Source organism: Gopherus evgoodei, chromosome 5 (assembly GCF_007399415.2).
Source record: "Gopherus evgoodei ecotype Sinaloan lineage chromosome 5, rGopEvg1_v1.p, whole genome shotgun sequence".
Lineage (NCBI taxonomy): Eukaryota > Metazoa > Chordata > Testudines > Testudinidae > Gopherus > Gopherus evgoodei.
Genome location: NC_044326.1, coordinates 28,838,182 through 28,854,792, shown reverse-complemented (window position 1 = coordinate 28,854,792; position 16,611 = coordinate 28,838,182).

Genomic DNA, 16,611 nt, shown 5'->3' with positions numbered 1-16,611 from the left:
TTGTGAGATGGACTCCCCAGGCAGATATTGTATAACCCAACCACCTGCAAACTTTCCCCAAAAGGACATATAGGTTTCAATAAAACAGCAGTATTCATTTTTCAAAGTAGCATGGTAACACTGAGGGAAGTGTACTTCTCTTTGCCAAGTGCTGTGCATAAATCCTGTGCCAGTAGGTAGCAACAAAAAGCAGCTGCTTCGCCTACATGAGAAAGTGAGAAATATGAACTTGCTTTGGGAAAGCAGCATTGTGCTATTTAAGAAAGAGGGAAAACAAGCACATGTATTTGTTTTAAAAGTATGAACAAAGTCAATTTAGACCAAGTCTGGTGGACTAAACTGCTGCCCATGGTGTTGTGCACCAAAGAACTTGAGTTTACATCAGGATCCCGAGAACTGTAAAAGTGACAAGATCTAATTTTTCCAGAGGAAAGGGATGTTTTTGCTGGTTGTTGAAGTATTCAGTGCCTGTCTGTCAAAGAATTGGCAAGCTGTCTACTTTTTGAGCTCTAACAGAAGGGCACCAGGTGACAGCTAAGGATGGGAAAAGAGCAAAGGGAAAAGTATGGGAAACCTAAACATGGTACCCGGAGGGCCCTGAGGCTGAAAACTTTCCATCCTGCACATTTTTCCCTTACAATGTCTTGACTGTTGTTCTTGACAAGTTACAGGCACAAATGGGAGAATATTTTTCTCCACTGTGTACCTAAAGCTGTAGTAGGGGAAAAAACAATACAAACCTCTTCAAATTAGTGCCTAATCTTCGCAGCTTGGTGAGAACATGTAACAAGCTATATTTCTTGTCCATTTCAAGGCTTTTTTTATTTACTCCTAAGAACCTCTTCACATGTGATTTAAGCACTCTCTAAAATTGGACAGACAAGCTATTTTCAAGTGATCTGAGAAGCTCATTAAAAAGAAGCATTTGCAACTCTCTCAGATGAATTAGTGCAGAAAAGAATAAAGGGCCAAATTATGATTCTAGTAATGTGTCTGCAAAAGAGAGTAAGGGGTGTAATTTACCCCTTAGGGGCTGACCATAAATTGTGTAACACTCTTTTGGGAGATTTTTCAACACCCAGCCACACCATTATAACACTGAAGCCTGCAAAATTAATGACCCACCCTCCCCCAAATGCATTATGTAATATGTGCCAGATGTCCCAGGTACCAATATAAGGAGGAGAGCAGCTGTTAAGGCCACTCCTCGCTATTATTCATAGGTGGGCAGATAGGAGTGGAGAGTGGGTGTAGCCAAGGCTCCACCCCCCACAAGTTACTGGTAAGACATTTGAATCAGTGTAAAGGGGGAAAGCAATCTGCACCAGGTAGATCTATTACAGATTACTTCCCTCTTGAACAAAGGGAGACCCAAAGTCAAGGTTGTCTCGCTGGATATGTCCACATAGCACACTATGCCCAGGATCTGACTCTGGCTTAAGCCCAGGCCCCACTTTCATCCATACAGAAATTAGTCTAACTTAAGCCAGGAGCCCCTGTGAATTTAAGACCCTGGACCCTTGAGGGGAAGGGAGGGGAGGTCAGTTTAGAGCCCAAGTCCCACTATCATGAGAGTCATAGCGCAGGTATTTTGCATTGTGAACACAGCTCAAGTCTAAAGAGTCTGCTAATGCTCTGTCCCCTGTGGCTGTGCTTTCCAGTCCTTCCAGCCTCAGACATCCCACAGTTTCTAGGAGCCAAAGGTAGTCTGCTAGGTATTTAACCATTTATTTCCACATGGAGCGGTGAGTTATACACAGTTAATCCTCACATGAATTAATATGGCCAGGACTAAGAAGAAAGAAGAACACTGCTGGATTCTGGTTTATCACTGGTGCAAGGGGAGTAAGGTGTTTGAGTTCAGCAGGAGCATAAGAAATGATGTAAAACCAAACACCTGAATCCTAGTATCAGAGGTGTAGTTGTGTTAGTCTGGATCTGTAAAAGCAGCAAAGAGTCCTGTGGCATCTTATAGAGTAATAGATGCTGCTTTTACCTAAATCCTAGTCACTTCTGGTCAGTGCCTGCTAAGGGAAGACTAGAAAGGGTTAAAGTAGACAAATAAAAGATCCTAAGACACCTGTAATGGAGAAATCAGGAGCAGGGAACATAAACCTGGTGGCCTAAACAATTTCCCAAATTGGATAATTACCTTCTCCATACTTCAGTTTCCCTGTCCTTTCAATTGGATACGATAGTCTTCTTTTTCCTGCCTTAAATTGTTAAGGAATGTTGCTGTGTAATTAACAACAGTTGCATTTATCCCCAAGGTGGGTGAAGTATTACCTTCATAGAGTTTTTATATTGCTTTATAAAGTACTTTGGGGTGAAAGGCCAATATATTAATTTAAGCTAGAATTAATACTAACTTTCAAGAGTGTAGTCACATGTGTATATAGTTTAAAGACATTAAGTTAAAAATGAAGACACATCTGAGAGCCCCCATTCACTTTTTATTCTGATCTTATTGGACCAGACTTGAAACCAATTAAATGATTCATGAGTTCATCCTGGCTGGATATCAATATTTTTTTCTGATAGAAAAAGGTTAATGAGCTGGAAAGTGGTGAAGAGAATATTCTAAATGCTAAATCTATTCCCAGCAGAAGTAACTTATGCGCCAGTAATTTCCCTTCAGAGCTGTTGCACTGTATGGTGTCAACAATTACTTGGGGACTGATTAGTTTATGGATTATGAACACAACAGGCTGTATTGTACTGCTCCCTTGAAAGCATTATTAAGACTTTCCAGGACATAGGTTACCACATACTTTGCACAGAAAAGAGCTATTAGGTATTGCAGGTAAAATTGTCCTGATCCATCCCTCTGTCAGAGCTGAACTTGGCACAGGGCCAGTAGTGGGGAATGGGAAAAATGCACCTTCCATAGCCTGGGGTTGAAGAATTTCTGAGGGCTGCCTTAACTTGTGTCCTGTTTTCAGTAGCCTTGATGGGTGTTGGGTTATTGCAGAGAAAGCAGTGGGATGCATACACCTTCCAGGAAAGCCACTTACAGTAGGGGTATTTCCAGATTGGAGTTAATGAATGCTTTATGGTTTTTTTTGTGAAAATGAGCTATAGGGCATTGAAGAATTTGGCCCAAGAGATACAATTTTCACCTGCCAATACTTGTTGGTTCATGTATAGTTCTCTGAACTGCAGGTTCTCTGTTGCCTCCTGGGGTCTGCCTAGCAACAGTGCCTTTTTTAAATGTAAAGTAAACCAGAAAAACCACTTTATTTGCATGTATATTGTGCTGGTAGTTGCCTCCTAATGGGAGTGCTATTGTCTGACAAAAGACCTGTTTGTCACAGTTTAATGGTTCCTTGCTTAATATGCAAGCCAGAAACTGCAAGAGAGAGCAGAGAAAAAAAATTCTCTCTGGTTCCTTTTAAAACCAAACTGTTTCTCTCTGCTTAAAAGCCCCTAGCAGAGAAAAGAAAAATATAATATTCCTACTGGCTTCTGGATTCTATCTTTCCCACAAACACTGCCACCATGTCATAACCTATTCCCAGATTTGGACCTTAGCGTCCAAAATATGGGGGCTAGCATGAAAACCTCCAAGCTTAGTTACCAGCTTGGACCGGTAAAGCTGCCATCACCCCAAAAATTATAGTGTTTTGGGGCACTCTGGTCCCCCCAAAACCTTCCCTGGGGACCCCAAGACCCAAATTCCTTGAGTCTCACAACAAAGGGGAATAAACCATTTCCCTTCCCTTTTCCCTTCCAGGTGTTCCCTCCCTGGGTTCCTGAAGAGATACACAGAAGTAAACTCCGTTAATCTAAACAGAGGGATTCCACCCTCTCTATTTCCAGTCCTGGAAACAGAAGTACTTCCCTCTTCACCCAGAGGGTATGGAAAGTCAGGCTAGTAAATCTAACACACACAGATTTTCCCCTGACTTCTTCCTCCCACCAATTCCCTGGTGAGCTACAGACTCAATTCCCTGGAGTTCCCCACCAAAGAAAAACTCCAACAGGTCTTAAAAAGAAAGTTTTATAAGAAGAAAGAAAAATACATAAAAATGGTCTCTCTGTATTAAGGTGACAAATACAGGGTCATTTGCTTAAAAGAAATATGAATAAACAGCCTTATCCAAAAAGAATACAATTTAACACATTCCAGCAACTATACCATGTAAATACAGAAGAAAACAATAGAAACCTATGGTCTTCCTATCTTTGTACTTACAACTTGGAAATAGAAGATTAGAAAGCCAGGAGACAGAAAAATCCTTCTCATAGCCGAGAGGGAGTACAGGCAGAAGACAAGAACAAAGGACTCACACACAAACTTCCCTCCACCCAGATTTGAAAAAGTCTTGTTTCCTGATTGGTCCTCTGGTCAGGTGTTTCAGGTTACTCCTTTCCAGGTAAAAGAACATTAACCCTTAGCTATCTGTTTATGACAGCTGCTGAAACAACCTGCTGTATGCAGGGCCGGCTCCAGGCCCCAGCGCGCCAAGCGCGTGCTTTGGAACGGCATGCTGAGGAGGGCGCTCTGCCGGTTGCCTGGAGGGTGGCAGGCGGCTCCGGTGGACCTCCCACAGGCGTGCCTGTGGAGGGTCTGCTGGTCCCGCGGCTTCCGTGGAGCATCCGCAGGCACGCCTGCGGGAGGTCCACCGGAGCCGCGGGACCGGCGAGCGGCAGAGCTTTCCCCGTGGTGTGTCGCCATGCTTGGGGTGGAGAAATGGCAAGCGCCAGCCCTGGCTCTGTGTGTGTGTGTGTGTGTGTGTGTGTGTGTGTGTGTGAATGGTAACTTTGGGTGACACCTTATTTAGCAGTAGTAAGATTTTAATATGATTTTAAGTTAGTTATCTCTTGTAATGACAGCATGGAACAAAAAGAGGAGCAAACTATAGCAACAGAAACTTATTTTGACTTTGTTTTTAATTTAAATAGAAGAGATGAGAAGAACATTGCAGTGATACGTAATACAATGAACACCTCAGTCGTAATAAATGTAATAGGAGAGTCAGTATATAATAGAGAATAATCTAAGCATAGAATTTGCTTGTCATAATATGTAATACAAAGAAATATATTATTTGCTGAGCACCAACAAGTGTGCTTGGTGCATCTCTAGACCAAGAGAAAGATATTAGATATAATGCAGCTGCATTGGGTGAATGTGACTTTCACACATCTGCGCCAAGGCTTCTAAATAAAAATCTTGAAAAAAAACTCTTACTTATGGTCAATTTTGGGGTGAATGTGTAGAATTTTAAGGCCACTGAAACTGAGGTTACTGATTCTCTGAGCTACTGACAGGTTCTGTTCCAGCTGCCTCATACAGCTCTGCCAGTGTACAATAATTCCCTGAATTTCTACGTCTTGGCTTCTCATATAAATAGTGGTGATCATGCCAAAATCATGAAGAATTAGGGGTGGAGGAAGGGGGAGAGGTGCCCATCAAGGCTGTCTGGGTAACTCATGAATCTGAGGGATGCTGTTTCAGAAACTATCCCTGACTCCAGAGGCCCTCAGATGCAAAGCTTTGGTTCTGAGGAGATAGACTTCTGCACCAAAGCCTTGAAACTACAGGTGCAGAAGTGCACCAACGTCCAACCTGAGGGCCAAATATAACATTACCACAAGGTCAAGAGCCCACAATCAATGCTTCACCAAAATCAGGCAGAGCCAGTCAGACATCTGTCCTGCTCTCCCTACTGCTCCGACACTCTAGCAAGGACGCACGGAATAAACAAACCAGAGCTAATTTGTTGTCTGCCAGGTAGTTGGAGAAACATTTACAGCCTTCCCATAGTGGAGTGCAAATTTTTCATCTGCCAGGTAGCTGGAATGCATTTACAGCCTTCCACTAGTGACTGGGCTGATTGAGACGCTTCTATTTAGAAATTGCAAGGCCAAGCTCAGAGTGAATGTCTTCAATTTGTAATCAAATGCACGTGTTGTCTTAACAGTCACTCTGAGGGCTACATTGTAAGGTTTCCAGGCTGACAAGGTTGGTCATTGCTGTTTATAGGGGACTTTTGAACTAGTTGCCATGATAAAACCATGACAACCTTTTTTTTTTTTGGTCATGGCAAACACACAATTCCAGTCTCTCAAATGGTACTTGTTTGCATTGCCCATTTGCACCTGTAAGGACCAATCTTCAGAGCTGCTGAGCACCTTCAATTACCACTGAAGTCAGTGGGAACTGTGGGAACTGAGGGTGCGCTGCACCTCCCTGGATTGGGCCCTACATCTGTAATCTCTGTAGGGCAGAGACTCTGTTCCTCATCTGGCACACTTTGAAGGGCAGGGCACATTTAATGATTATTAATAACAATGAGCTCAATCTTACAAACATCATTCTTTACACAAAACTCCAACTAGGGCTTCAGATGTGGTCCTGCTAATAGTGAACACTGGATTTAGCAACTCCATTTTGTGCACTGAAGATATTTCCATAGCTCAGCAGTTAGTAGTACGCTTGAGAGAGAATTCTTTATTCAACACAACCTGACATATTACAACCTCTGAAGCACTCACTAACTCACAACTATCAAATTCAGTTGTAAAGCTGCCTGTGGTGACTCACCAACCTCAGGACAGACTGTTAGGAACCACGGCACAAACCCCAAATTATCTGTGAGCTCTACACTTAGATTGCACCAACCAATTATCAAGTATGAACTCAGGTACTATAACAGCCTTGACATCAAGTCACAGACAGTTCCCTTGGATACTACGCTCTGTCTTGCCACCTATCTTTGTGATAGATGGTCCCTTACAGTGGTGGATTATCCAATGGGTTGATGGAGCCCCTGCCAACTGGGGCCCCCAGAAAAGTGGGTGCCCTGCCCCCAGCAGAAATCAACTGTGCGGTGGCAGAAGGCTGGAACCCTGGCAGAAGCATTGAATGGAGTGGGGGAAGCCACAGCGCCCTGAACACACTCCCCGGCAGAAGCGCCAGGCGGGTGGGACTGGGGAAGCCTCCAGGCCCCAGCCCTGGTCCCATGCAGAAGCGCAGGGTGCAGAGGGAAGCCCCAGCACCTGGACCCCCACTGTGGCCCTGGGCTGTATAAGTAGGGGTATTGCCAGCAGATTGAGGGATGTGATCATTCCCCTCTATTCGACATTGGTGAGGCCTCATCTGGAGTACTGTGTCCAGTTTTGGGCCCCACACTACAATAAGAATGTGGAAAAATTGGAAAGAGTCCAACGGAGGGCAGAGGCGGCTCTAGGTATTTTGCCACCCCAAGAATGGCAGGCAGGCTGCCTTCGGCAGCTTGCCTGCGGGAGGTCCCTGGTCCTGTGGTTTTGGCGGCACGCCTGCGGGAGGTCCGCCAAAGCCGCGGGACCAGCGGACTCTCTGCAGTCATGACGCCGAAGGCAACCTGCCTGCTGCCCTTGTGGCAACCGGCAGAGCACCCCCCGTGGCTTGCCGCCCCAGGCATGCGCTTGATGTGCTGGTGCCTGGAGTCGCCCCTGTCGGAGGGCAACAAAAATGATTAGGGGGCTGGAGCACATGACTTATGAGGAGAGGCTGAGGGACCTGGGATTGTTTAGTCTGCAGAAGAGAAGAATGAGTGGGGATTTGATAGCTGCTTTCAACTATCTGAAAGGGGGTTCCAAAGAGGATGGATCGAGACTGTTCTCAGTGGTACCTGATGACAGAATAAGGAGTAATGGTCTCAGGTTGCAGTGAAGGAGGTTTAGGTTGGATATTAGGAAAAACTTTTTCACTAGGAGGGTGGTGAAGCACTGGAGTGGGTTAGCTAGGGAGGTGGTGGAATCTCCACCCTTAGAGGTTTTTAAGGTCAGGCTTAACAAAGCCCTGGCTGGGATGATTTAGTTGGGAATTGGTCCTGCTTTGAGCAGAGGTTGGACTAGATGACCTCTTGAGGTCCCTTCCAACTCTGATATTCTATGATTCTATGATTCTATGACTGGAGGAGCTCTCACTCCCTAATGCAGCCTCAGGGCTGGAGGGGTTGTGGTATGGGAGACAGAGCTTCTACCGTCTTGGGGGCTGCAATGGAAGGAGGGAATAAAGGAGCAAATGTGCTGCAGGGTCATGGGGGTGGTGGAATAGGGTGGAACTGTGGGTGGAACAGGGACGGGGCCGCAGTTGAAGGGGCAGAATAAGGTGGGGCCTTGGGCGGGGATGGGCCCCCCCACTTGCTCTGGTCTAGGGCCCCAGGAAATCTTAATCCGTCTCTGGTCCTTTACACCAAAAATCACAGCAGTATTCAGATACTCCCAGTCCCAAAGGATCAATCACTTAAAAGACAATGCTTGCAGCCAATCCAATAATAATCTAAAGATTTATTAAGTAGAAAAAACACCAGGGAGTTATTTATAAGGTTAAACATAGATACACAAATGAGTTGCAAAGGGCAATAGAAACATCTATAATCAGCAAATTCTATATGTCCTTTTGGGCTAACCCATGCTAAGCAGCAGGAGAGCTCTTGCTTATGCCTAGAAACACTTTCCCCCAGCTCCCTTAAAAGAGTCCTAGCACCATAGAGATACCCAATTTCTTATGGCTGGGGCTTTTAGCCCCCTTCTGCCATGTTCTCTGAGCTACAAGGTCAGCTGATGGGAGACGTCCACTTGTATGACTCATCTTAACAGGAAGGAGGGCATAACAACAAAAGTCTTTTGTCCTCTTGTTGATGGTACATAGGGAAATACCAGTTGCAACGTCACACAATAGTCCATCTAGTAATGGTGGACCTTTCCTTTTGGAAAGAGTGTAACACCTACTGAAGATCAGCCCTCCACACTAATTAATGTCTTTCTCCTATTTGGTGATCTATGTGGTCACACAGGCTCACAATACAACCGCTGAAATATTACTTTACAATATGGGATACATATGTTGTAAGTGAGAACAATGCTTGCAGCAACTGACAAGCATTCAGTAAAGTCTGAACACTATAAACACATTCTGATAATTCTAACACCTCTTTGAACAATGCTAACACACGGGTGAGCCAGACTGATTCGAGCTATGTACCTGTCAGTGTTCAATCAAGACATGGGGACCTTGGCCTGGCCTGGCATCTGATCTGCCAGAGTTACATCAATATTCAGACCCATACAGAGAAATCAAAATTTAAATTCACTGTGGAGTCAAATATTAAAAACACATGGAAGTAAAAGCATCTCCATAAGATTGAAGAGTTAATTTCTACTCACCAATCAATTTCTAACATGAAAAAAGTCATGTACCAATATCGCATGGATGGCATTATAGATAACGGCAATCTGTTACATAACAGTATATGGCACAATAAACTATTGACTCCATTGGAAAATTTTGTTAAGAAGATCAATAATTCAGGATGCCTTGCAGCTGATACATACAAATGGCTTAAGTTGCTGTTGTACTCACTGACATTGCAGGTAGAAAACCGATTTACGTATCTCATTGTCAGAAAAAGATTGGGAAGAAATATTGCAGAATGTCACAAAGATATTTGGTTAATTATTTCTGTGATTTTTCAAGGACAAAATCTGGTTCAATCCTGAGAAGTGCTGAGCACTCTGGGCCTGATTTAGCAAATCATGTAAGCCCATGCATAACGTCAAGCACATGAGTAGTCACATGCTACTCATGTGCTTCAAGTTAAGCATGGGCTTAACCTTTTTGCAGGATCACACCGAAGTGTGTGAAGGATCGATCCTTAAGTATATAAAACAGTGCACTTGTATTTTCATATTCCTTTGTCCTGACATTGGTAAAATTGATTATTGTATTAGTTTAAATATCTTGTTCTCTATGATTTTGTTGATAGTGATGGTGAGGTTTATATTATTTTTGAAAATTGTTATTGGAGTAGGCACTGGTTATTTGTGCTCAGTATAGCCAACATCAATCCTCTGAACTTCAACACATATCTAACTCAGTAAGTTTTTTACTACTGTTATTCACTGCGAGATTTTAAGGGTATACATTATGTCTCTGGAGAAAGCAGATGATTACTTTTTATGCCTCAAGGGTTTGGCATGCATAGATGGTCTAAAAAAGAAATACACACCAAACAATAAACAAATAAGTCAAATTAATGAACAGCAATCATGGTAGAAACTGTAGTCAACTTATATGAAACTTGTCCTTGGCTTTTAATGCAAATTCCTAATTTACCAATGACACACCTTTTAAAATCGACATAATTCAATTTAGAAACTCAGGGCTAACCCTGGAACATTTACAGGACCCCACTATGCAAGTGAGTTTCTTGAATCTCACTTGTTCCTTTAGGTCAGTGTCACAATATTTGTGGTTAGTAGGCACTCAGCATTTGTGGTTACTTCTATTCTCAATTAGAGATAGGCTAGCCAGTTTCGATCACATAAGAACTGATCTAAACCCAGACTATGCACACTTGACGTTTCAAATCATCCAGTTACTCCCCTTCCTTTTTATTTTTCTGACTCTATACTTAGTACTTACATAGAGTTATTCATCAGTAGATCTAAAATTACTTTTACAAATGGAGAAATTATGTCACAGAGATCAGCACAGGAATTTTCTGAAGAGACAGTGGGAGTTAGGTAGCTACATCTAATTGACAGTCTCAGCCTAAGTGACTTGTCCAAGGCCACACAGTTACTCAGTGCCAGAGCTGGGAACAGAACCCAGTTTTCCAGACACCCAGTCTGGAGCATTTATTATTTATTTGCCTCAAAAATATGCCCATATCTCTTGCTAGAGAGCAGATTTTTAATATACTTTTCCAACAAAGGCAGAAGTTACGGAAAATACAAAGGCTATGGAAAATACAAAGTGCCATTCACTCTGTGGTGATTAGGGTTCAAAATGTCAGAGAGTTTTGGCCATGGAGATGAGTACTCTATATGAAGTCATTCTCTGCAAGCAACCCTGGGGCATTTTTTTCATGTAAGATAATTCTGAGCCTACCATCATTAACTTACCTGCTGTCCAACTCTATGATGTAGAATGTCCTTGTCCCAGTGAGGCCCAAGGTCTGCAGAAGCTGTGATTCAAAAAAGGTGGCGGGGAGCAGGGAACTGAAAGCCCGGGGTCTCATAGCAGTTGGGCCTAGCTTCTGTGGATTCTTCAAACACTGGTGGTTTAGTGGGTGAAACCTACTATTACTACCTTACTGAGAAGGAATCTTCGTGTGTACAAATTTGCATCCTCCCCAAGATTAGGCCATGGAGGTGATATTCACAGATAGGAAAACCAACCAATACAATTCCATATGACTGTTCCTTTGGTAACAGATTTATATAATCTGTGAATTGGCAGTAGATAATTCACGTTGAGCTCAAATTATGTATGCAGTACACAGATACACATCAACATAATGGTCAGTACACTGAGAGAAAAGAAAAAGAATTGGCTTCCTTTTATTAGTGAGTTCCTATTCTTTCATTTAACACTCACTCCCAAAGGCATAGTTAGCTCACCCGTGTGAATGGCATTTCTCGAAGTGTGAGTAATAAAGTTCTTAATGAGAGATTTCTTCACACAGCTTGGCTGCTATAACATGGACGTTCTATTAGTACTGTAGCATTGGTCAAGTTGCCCACATTTAAAGTCACCCAGGAGTGAAAAATGTTCAGAAACAGGCTGTTAACTAGATCTCTGAGGCAGTGAGTCATCAATTGTTGAAAACTTTGGCCTCTCTGCAGGAGCTTTGGAAATAAATTAGAAATATGCTGGGTTAGCCAAGATTGGAGGCATTTTCTGAGCAACAATAAAAATACCCACCCACCCACCCCAAACAGTAGCATTAAATAGTATTACGGTTTGTTTCTGAACCCTCGTCCAAACTAGGGTTTAAACATGTCATATTTGCATGTAACTCATGCTAACTAACACATTTCAAAAGTCTGAAGAGAAGGCATACTACCCTTAACACATGCCAGGCTGGTCAAATTAAAGCCTAAGGGCATGTCTTCATGGTCAGGGCTGCAGCAGCACAACTGCATGTCTGTAGCATTTTAGGGAAAACACTTCTACACTGACAGGAGAGCTTCTCCCATCAATATAATTAATCCACCTCCCCGAGATGCAGTACCTGTGTCGACGGGAGAAGTTCTCCCATTGACATAGCGTTGTCTACTTGGAGGCGTTCGGTCAGTAACTACGTTGCTCAGGGTGTGGATTTTTCACACCCCAGAGTGACATACCCGATATAGGTCTTCTAGTGTAGACCTTATCTAAGAGTCACCCTAAATCATGTTTGCTAATGCATGCTAACATCACCTTTTTAAATCTAGACAAAGCCCAGTGTTTAGAAGAGGCACTGTATAGGATGTACCTCATTTGTAAGTCTGGTTCTTTAAAAGCTATTGTGAAGTTTTTATAATATAATGGACTAAATTATGCCTCCCCCTGCACACGTGTCCTAGACAGGTGAGAAGGTGCAAGGAGCCTCTTTTGCCTATGCAGGAAGTCATCCGTCTAGGGAATGCAAGGGATGGAGCACATAGAGCTTGCAACATGTGTTAGCCTTAGCAGACAGGCATGTCTGATTGGGGCTATATTCTGCAAGGTACTGAGTCGTCTCTCTAATCTGTTTAGATATTTATGTACTCATCCCTCAGTGCCTCCCATCTATTTTGTTCATCCTTCACAGGCTAGAGCAGGTTTTAGCTAGTATGTATAATTTGGAGGCCATTTTAAAAAGTAAGTTGCTACACATTTTGGCACACAAACCATGATACCATGTGTCCCCCACAGAAATTATGAAGACAACCTTTTCCTCTTGCTTCCATTTTAGCTTTCATGAAATCTTATTTTTTCTGGAAACGGCAGTTTGAAGTTTATACTTTCTGAGTTTTGACGTAGCAGCCTATGCTGTCAGGTGAATATCAGAACAAGACATTGAATGCATTCCATTGTATTGCAATCAGCATGTCGCATGACCTGAAATATGACATGGAAGGATGAGCTATGCTGCCTTACTCCAGGACACACAGTGCCTCAAAAAAATGAAACATAGAAACTTTTCCTCTAATATGTTGATGAAACACACACACACACACACACACAATATCCTTTCCCATTTAGTGAAGTGAACAGTGTACAAAGCCAGGAAAACAGAAATTTATTCTTTATGTCTTCCCCAAAGATATTAAGGACTGAATCATACATCAAACAACCTTCTATACAAAAACTTAAGACATGATTTGAAACATCATTTTTAAAAAAAAATCAAGTAATTTCAGATATTACATCTGCCCTGAATCTCACTGTCTAGTTTGTGTTTTGTATTGGTTTTGTGGGGCGCTTTGGGGAGGAGGGGAGCTTGTGTGGGTTTTTTTTTTTAAATTTATTTGTTATGTTTCTCTCCTCTGTGGCTGCATGAATGACCCACACAGGCCAGGTCCACACTAGAGCGTTAAATCGATTTAAACAGCGTTAAATCGATTTAACGCTGTAACCGTCCACACTACAAGACACTTAAAATCGATTTTAAGGGGTCTTAAAATCGATTTCTGTACTCCAGCTAAACGAAAGGAGTAACCCTAAACTCGATTTTACAAAATCGATTTTAAGCTAGTGTGGACGGAAATCGAAGTTAATGGCCTCCGGGAGGTATCCCACAGTGCACCAGTGGCCGCTCTGGACAGCTAAAGGAACTTTACTGCTGGCCAGGTACACAGGAAAAGCCCCGGGAACTTTTGAATTTCATTTCCTGTTTGGCCAGCGTGGAGCTATCAGCAGCACAGGTAACAATGCAGTGTCCTGAGAATAGGAAAAGAGCTCCAGCGTGGAACACACAGGAGTTATTGGATCTGATAGCTGTATGGGGAGAAGAGTCTGTGCTATCAGAACTGCGTTCCAGTAGACGAAATGAGAAAACTTTTGAAAAGATTTCTAATGCCATGAGGCAGAGAGGACATAGCAGAGACTCGGTGCAGTGCAGAGTTAAAGTGAAGGAGCTCAGACAAGCGTACCAGAAGACCAAAGCAGCAAAGGGCAGATCCGGATCTGGCCCAAAAACATGCTGCTTCTACGCGAAGCTTAACGCAATTTTAGGTAACTGCTCCACGACAAGGCCCCCCCTTGTCTGTGGATTCAGAGGTGGGGGTAGTAATCTCAGCCACTGCTGATGATTCTGCGGACGGCGAATATGTGGAGGAGGACCTGGAGGAGGACGAGATGGCAGAGACCATACAGTACTCCATTCCCCCTAACAGCCAGGATCTTTTCCTCACCCTGACAGAAGTACCCTCCCAGCCCTCTCAAGCCAGTAGCACAGACAATGAAGCCGTGGAAGCGTCCTCTGGTGAGTGTACTTTTTTAAATGAAAACCATAGTTTAAAAGCAACTGTTTTTTAATGATTGATTTGCCATGAGGGCTTGCATGCAGTAGCTGGCATTAAAGATACTGGAAAAGTCTGTTAACATGTCTGGGGATTGAGCGGAAATCCTCCATGGACATCTCTATGAAGCACTCCTGGAGGTACCCCAATAGCCTTTGCAGAAGGTTTCTGGGCAGGACAGCCTTATTCCATCCACCATGGTACGAAACTTTACCACGCCATGCCTGGAGCACATAATCGGGTATCATTGCATGACAAAGCCTAGCTGCTAATGGCCCCGGGGATTGCTGGCATTCAAGAAGCATAATTTCTTTTTCTCTTTCTGTTATCCTCAGGAGAGTAATATCGTTCATGGTCACCTGTTAAAAATTAATGTACTTTATTAAGGGGACAGAAATGACCATTCCTTCGTTTCTGCTTTCTTGCTCCTTTAATAAAAAAACCTTTCCTAGCAGTTAGCCATGTGGGGGATGGTAAAAATCTGCAAATTCCTACAGGGAGGTGTCTCTAATGGCGCTGAGCTTTTTAGTATTTGGGCAGCAGGAATTGTTGCTGCTAATTGCCAACGCAGAGGGTGGAGGGGGGAGGCGGTCAAGTGACCTGCCAGTACAGCAGAGATGCAGATTGGGGCGGGGGTAGCCATTCACAATTTTCCTCTAGTGCTGAACCTTTCTGATGGCATAATAAAAGAAGCCAGAGTTTTGCTTTCTAGCAGTTTGGCTGCCAAGCGTGAATGCTACCTGTTAATAGCCGGGGGTACAGGGTAATAAAAGAGGTTGCACGGTTCACTGCCATTTGACTTACCATGTCCTCCAGCAAGGTTTTTTGTACTCGCCTGACCTGCGTCTGTTGTGTTGATCTCTGACTCCACGGCCGCAAGCACTAAATACTAAAAGAATCCTAAGGCGACCTTGTAGTGAAGTTACATGTGCTACGTACGGTGAATAGTCTAGTTCACTGTGAAAGAGTATAACCATTGTTCTGTGAAATGTGTCTCTTATGATGCTTCTATCACTCTTTTCCCCCACACACGCAGCTGCACATTTCTCCAGCCTCCCTTCTCCTGTCCGAAGGATAGGTCAGATAAGGAGGCTGAGGAAGAAGAGGACACGGGAGGAGATGTTCACAGAAATAATGGCAGTAACCCGCAGTGAAAGAGCTCATCTGGGGGAGTGGAAACACGTGGTCGCAAAGTACAGGGACGCTGCCAGTGAACATGAGAACAGGAGGGACCAACGTGAGGACAGGAGGGACGCTAAAAATGTGGCGGCAGGAAGATCAGCGGTGGCGGGCAGCAACGCTGGAGCTTCTTCACGATGAGACTGACCTCCTCCGAAGTCTGCTGGAAGAGCTGCTGGGTCACAGAGTGCCACTCCAGCCCATGTTTAACCTCCCTCAGTACTCACCATGTCCCATACCTTCCACACCCAGGCGTGTAAGAACGCGTGGGGGAAGGCTTTCTGCACCTGCCCACTCCACCCCTGTGGACAGTCCAACCAAAAAGCTGTCATTACATTGAAATGCCCTTAATGGCATTTTATCTTCCCTCCTATACTCCTCCCAAACCACTCCCGGGGTACCTTTTCATTTCTTTTAATCTTAGGACATGCTATTCAAAGGCAGTGGGAGGGTGGGTTGGTAACGATAGTAAGCAAGATGTTCTGGAAGGGTGAAGGGAAGCTCGCTTGCAGCAGCAGGAGTCATTACATGGCGGGGCGTTAATCAAGGGGAAAGAAACACAGCAGTCACACCATACCCTGGCCCATGATGAAACTCGTTTTCAGGGCTTCCTTAATTGCCTTTGTCTTCCCTTCCTCCCTCCCTCCCTCTACTATCCTCCCCCCAAAACCCCTACTTATGTATTTTTAATCACATGCTTGTAAAAGCAAGAGGGAGGGTGGGTTGCTTACAGGGACTGACTTTTAATAAAGAATACAATGTTTTCTACAGATAGTAACTTTATTTTCCATAAGCAAGCAGTTCTGGAAGGGTGCAGGGAAGCTAGCTTGCAGCAGCAGGAGTCAATACATGGGGGGGGTTAATCAAGGGGAAAGAAACACAGCAGTCACACCGTACCCTGGCCCATGATGAAACTCGTTTTCAGGGCTTCTCTGATGCGTACCGCTTCCTGGTGTGATCTTCTAATTGCCCTGGTGTCTGGCTGCGCATAATCAGCGGCCAGGTGATTTGCCTCAGCCTCCCACCCTGCTATAAAGGTCTCCCCCTTACTCTCACAGAGATTGTGGAGCACACAGCAAGCAGCAATAACAAAGGGGATATTGGTTTGGCTGAGGTCTGAGCGAGTAAGTAAGGTTCACCAGCGCCCTTTCAAACGGCCAAATACAC